Here is a 5,989-nt window from a genome sequence, read left to right as displayed (position 1 = left end):
TGTTTTTCAATTGTTATAATTTCCTTGGTTTTATCTCTCTCTTCTGAGCACAAAGGGCCCGATTCACAGAACTAATTTAAGACAAAATCCTAAACTTACTACTTTTGGTATTCACAGAAGTTAGGATTTTGTCGTAAAACAAACTTAAGACAGACGTAAGACAAAATCCTAACTTAAGTCTGTCTTAAGTTTGTGTTAAGACAAATTTAAGACAGAATCCTAACTTCTATGAATACCAAAAGTAGTAAGTTTAGGATTTTGTCTTAAGTTAGTTCTGTGAATCGGGCCCAGCACCTTCATCAATGAAGGTAGTAGCACATGTGAAAGCTTAATGAAAATGATGAAATACCAAATAGGAACCAAACGTAGATACCTAAAGTGAAAAGGTAATATTTCATCAAACCTTTTTTTGACAAAAATTATTAATATGTCTTAGTGGAATCACTTTTCTTTTTTTAAACAGAAATATTTATTTGACAGCAAAATGTGTGCATTTTCATAAGCGATCATGCTGATGTCTGGGAACAGAATGATTGTAGTCTCAAAATATATATTTAAAGCATATATGTGAGTTATGATTGGTACCGCTGCTCAAAAGCCGAGCAAGTGGGATTAGTGTAATCTGCTTCCTAATGTACAAGATCTCTGCAAGGTGAGTGGCATCACTGCTAAATAAGCCTGTAAAATGTGTTTTCACTCTCTCAGTTGCTGGAAAATGTGAATTATAAGTGCTTTTTTCTATTTTTTAATGGAGACTCCCAGTCATAACACACAACTGAACATGCACTTGGATATGCAGGAGAAAAGGGAAGGGAAATATACATGTGTAGATTGCTAATGGTATATAATGGAGCACCCAAATTGTATTTTCCAACCACCAACTGTATCGATTTTTGGCTTTTAGATATCTTTAAAGGAAATTGGGTGGGGCTCGCATGCTTGGTGTCCTCGCTGGTTGGAATTTTCGCAGTTACTGAGTCCACCACTTTCAAAGTTGTCTAGCCGCCATTGGTCACCTGCCGAGATTAACCTCTCCCTTCGTCTTCTCTTACGGTAGCCTCCTCAAACCATTTTATCCCTGGTAGTCCCAGTCCCTCCAGCAGCACCTGTTTCTCTCTAACAGTCCGCTCAGCCCACCTCTCTTCCAGTGCCCCCGCTTCCTTACATTCCTTTATTTCTCATCATGCCACATAGCTCAAGGTCTTCCCTTTAAGTTGAGCAGCCACATGGAAGCTGGGAGCTCGTTCTGTTGGTCCTGTGTCAGGTTGAGTAGCCTACCCAGGCCAGATATCTCAGTCTGTCCATATGAGGTGGGTGTAGCTCACCCAGGCCAGAGATCTCAGTCTGTCCATGTAAGGTGGTTGTAGCCCACCCAGGCCAGAAACCTCAGTCTGCCCATATGAGGTGGTTGTAGCTGACCTAGGCCAGAAATATCAATCTGTCCATGTAACGTGAGTGTTGCTCACCCAGGCCAGAGACCTCAGTCTGTCCATATGAGGTAGGTGTACCTTACCCAGACCAGAGATCTAAGTCTGTCCATGTACGGTGGGTGTAGCCCACCGAGACCAGAGATCGCAAGCTGTCCATATGAGGTGGGTGTAGCCAGTGCTTAATTTGTAAACAAATATGTGCTGGGGCCTTCATGATGAAGCCACCCCAGTTTGCACCACACAATGCCCCTGCCAGCATTGCCAATAACAGAACTTACACAACTACGAACCATCACACTGCTACAAGTGTGAGAATTCAGACTGTTCAAGACCCCAAGCTTTAAAAATGGGTTGGGTGGCTGGTAGCAGTTGATTTAAATATGTATTGAATTATCAAATAACTGTTTTTATGCTAATCTTTAATTGAACGGCTGTTCCAAGTGCTGGTGCCGGCAATTAAGTGCAGGTGCCGAGCACCGGAAAACACTGGTTCAAATTAAGCTCGGGGTGTAGCCCATCGAGGGCAGGTATCTCTGTCCATGTAAGGTAGATATAGCTCACCCAGACCAAAGATCTCAGTCTGTCCATATAAGGTGGGTGTAGCTCACCTAGGCCAGAGTTCTCAGTCTGTCCATTTGATCCGGGTGTAGCCTACCCGGACCAGAGATTTCAAGCTATCCCATGTTAGGTGTGGTTAGCTCTCACATTCCAGAGAACTCAAGCTCTTTCATGTCGGGTGTGAATAGCCAAATCACCAAGTGCAGAAGTTCTAAGGCAGTGCCATGTCAGGTGTGAGTAGCTCATCAAGTCCAAATTCTTTCAACACACTCTGGGTATTGTAGCTAATTGTTCCTTGTTGTAAATGCAAGAATAAAAGCACACAGTAATAACACAGGAATGGATGCTGTCATATGAAAAAGGAAGCATGACCAGCACTTTTTATGTTCCTTTCCTAGTATGACAACATGAAACTGTTTTTTTTTTATCATGTGCTGTAAAATGCATAAATAACGTTCAAAGTATTAAAGTACAAACCATTTAGAACAGCTGTGTGCTGCTAATTATGTGTGCTTCTGTCAGTAATTCCTCCATTATAAGTCCTCTAGAGAGTGCGGCAGCTGCTTCTCTGGTCCCAGTGGTATTGCCCCATTCTTAGTCTTATAAGCAGTGCTGCAGCTGCGTCTCTGTTCAAAGTGGTAATTCCTCATTATTGATCCTCTAGTCTAGCCAGTGCTGCTAGCTGCTTCTCTGGTCCTACCAGTAATTCCTCATTCCTAGTCCCCTAGACAGTGCTGTAGCTGCTTCTCTAGTCTCAGTAGTAAGTCCCCCTTCTGAGTCCGATAAACAGTGCTACAGCTGCTTCTTTGCTCACAGTGGTAATTCCTCATTCTAAGTCATCTAGGCAGTGCTGCAACTGTTTCTGTTCCCAGTGGTAATTCCTCATTCTTAGTCTGCTAGCCAGTGCTGCTAGTTGCTTCTCTGGTCCCACTAGTAATTCCTAACTCTTGCGGCTGTAGTCAGTGCTACTAGCTGCTTCTCTGGTCCCAGTGGTAATTCCTCGTTCATAGTCCTCTAGACAGTACTGATAGCTGCTACTCTGGTCCCAACGGTAATTTCTCATTCTAAGTCCTCTAGACAGCACTGCTAGCTGCTACTCTGGTCCCAGTGGTAATTCCTAATTCTAAGTCATCTAGGCAGTCTCTGTTCATAGGTAAAAGACATTGTCATTTACAACACCGATAGCTCTAACTCTAAAAAATGCATGACCTATTGCATTTCAAATACTTGTTCTTTTTAGTTCCCATCCATCTGCGATGCTGTGCCCCATGGATTAAATCATTAGGAAAGTCAACAGGTCCCAAACGCAAGACCTATTGGCTTTACCAATGCGCAGAGGCAGCAATGGGAACAAAGCTTAACCTTTCTGAGACTAGTGTGTTTCTTATTTTCATTGTGTTTTTCAGTGTTAGCTAAGCTGCTTTCACACTCAATTGGTTATGACTTATTTCATTCATTCTGCTGCTGTGATTGTTTGTTGATATAAATCTCTAGAGCAAACAAGCAAAAGGCCAAGTCAAAATAGAGGTCCCACAGAAATCAGCCTTCCTGCTCCTGAAGAAAGAAAGAAATAGCAGCAAAATGACCAGAAGCCGCCAGTAAATATTTCAATCATTGATGTACCTCTACCTGAGGGTCAAGGCTGCCCCCAGGGAAGGACGGGTCATTTTTTCACTCTGGTGTTTCTTGGAAGGCTACAGACTGGGGGGGCTGATTTCAGACTAGATGGGCTGCCATGACCGAGCCATGCCCTGTGGCTCCAGTCTAATCATGGCCTCCTGCAGCGTGGGGCTGGTTTCACAGTTGGACAGGCAGCCTTGCCCCACCCATGCTCCATGTCCATGGGCATCCGCAGGGGGGGGTGCTTGCCCCTCCCTGAATTATATCACACAGGATATTCAGATTGGAAGATTTCCCGCACAAATGAGCTACATTTTTCTCATTGGTATGGGAAAAAGCACCACTCACAGTGGGGTCACTGGTTGGTGGATTTAGAAAGTGCAGCATAACCAGGGTCGGATTGGGATCACAATTCAGCCCGGGCACTGACGAAAAAAGTGGCCCACATTCAAGAGGCGTGGCCCATATTTAAGGGGCGTGGCCCACATTCAAGAGGCGTGCCCTTTCATGAAACACCATTTGCACAGACAAGGAATGAAAGTGGGAAGATACTGTTCTTGCACACAACACAGGGCCAAGGTGACAATGGCCTACATGCTGAGCAACTAAAACAAGAATCAAGAGGATGTTGAGCGTCGTTCCCGATACTCTTTCAAAAAAAATTGCGAATAAACGTGACTAAGCACAGGTCTACGGCGCACGTAGCATGGTTAAATGACAGGTACGGGAACAACTGGTACTCTGAGTAGCACATGGGCAGGACTAAACTGCGTGTAAGCAGCACGCGTTGTGAAATTGATGGCAGGTTGGGGAATGATAGCTGCTACAGAGCAGACTAAAAGCGCGTGTAGGAGAACTAATAGTAGATAGGGCCATAAGTGAGGCTATGAAATACAGGCAGAAAAAAAACTTTGGGACACGTGCGTAGAGGAACAAAGGGAGGAGGTGGAAAGCTGATAGGGGGGAGGGGGGTGGTTGGTATTATGGCGGCGCTTGCATGCAATATACCTGTGAGGCATCGGTAGTGAATAAGTCCTCGGCGGTGGCTCGAACACACATCAGAGGGGGCTGTGATCTGTGGGGAAACAGGGGTTTAGGACATTGGGTCAGGTAGGCGTGATCACGGGAGGTGGGCGCTAGAGGCAGTGTACCTGATTGGTCTCTGTAGCCACTCGCAACAGGGTAGTAGGTAAGGACGTGGATCCGGCGGACAAAAATCGATGTCTTCTGTCCGGTTGAAAGTACGGTACATCCACGGGGGTACCGAAATGGCCGATACTGAATCTGAGGGGAGAGAGAGAGGTACTGGTCAAAGGACTGCGAGGCCAGCGCAAGTAGCCAAAGTAGCAGCCTTGATGATACACATACCTCTAGACGTGTATGGAGTGCTTCCGGGTCAGTCAGGAGCCTCGGGCGTAGTCAGGGAGACCAGAAATGTCTGGAAGGAAGTAGAGAGGGGGCGAGGCCAGGTGACGTGGAATCGTCCAATAGGTCTGGGGGAGGAGGTGGGGAAGGGGCGTGTCGCACAGAGGGGTTCGCACTGGTATGTATACACAGGGAGAGCGAAAACCCATAGGAGTCCGAAGGACAAAAAAATGCGACACGGAGGGAAGGGGAGGGGGCGGAGCGGGGAGGGGGCGGAGAGGGGAGAGGTGCGACACGGCGTTAGACGGAAGGAAGAGAGGGGAGGGGGAGGAGAAAGAGAAATGCGACACGGCGGGAGGGGGCGGAGCGGGGGAGAGGGTGTGTGTGTGTTGTTAGGAGACGGACGTGCACGCGCACGCGCTTTTAAGGTCAATGCGCATGCGCATAAGCTCAATGCGCATGCGCATTGACCTTAAAAGTCACGGGCACTGCAAGGAATCGCCACGATTCCTTGCAGTGTGGATAAAGAGTGGATAACTCGCAATAGTCTCGCTTGCTCGATGCGCATGCGCATCGACAGGCGAGACCTAAAAAATAGCAAGGCCCCTTTTTGTCACAAAATTATTCCAGCCCTCCAGCACAGGAGCACCTGAAAAGCAGCAAAGCCCCTGCTATTACTAACCTACTCAGCCCCCCCAGACCTTCAGCTCAGGAGCACATGAACAGAGGTAAGGCCCCTGCAATTAGTAAATTAATCAACCCTCCAGGCCTTGGGAAAATGTCCTGGCAGGGGAGCACAAAACACAGCTTTCTGGGTCATCCAAGGTAGCCAGGTAGCCAGGGGGGAGGCTGAGGTGAAGCTGGTGCATGGGAAGTGCCTTCCCAGTGTGTTCTGGCAGTTTGAGTGTTTACCATTTACTGTAGTATTACCCTTGTACCTGTGTATGGTACCCTTTTCGAACTTGCACAAGTCACTTTTCTCTTGTAACACACTGTTTGCTCCTCTCACTTTTGTT

The sequence above is a fragment of the Lissotriton vulgaris genome, unplaced genomic scaffold (assembly GCF_964263255.1).
Source record: "Lissotriton vulgaris unplaced genomic scaffold, aLisVul1.2 SCAFFOLD_338, whole genome shotgun sequence".
Taxonomy (NCBI): Eukaryota; Metazoa; Chordata; class Amphibia; order Caudata; family Salamandridae; genus Lissotriton; species Lissotriton vulgaris.
The sequence above is the reverse complement of the archived record's forward strand: the minus strand, read 5'-3'. Positions refer to the sequence as shown.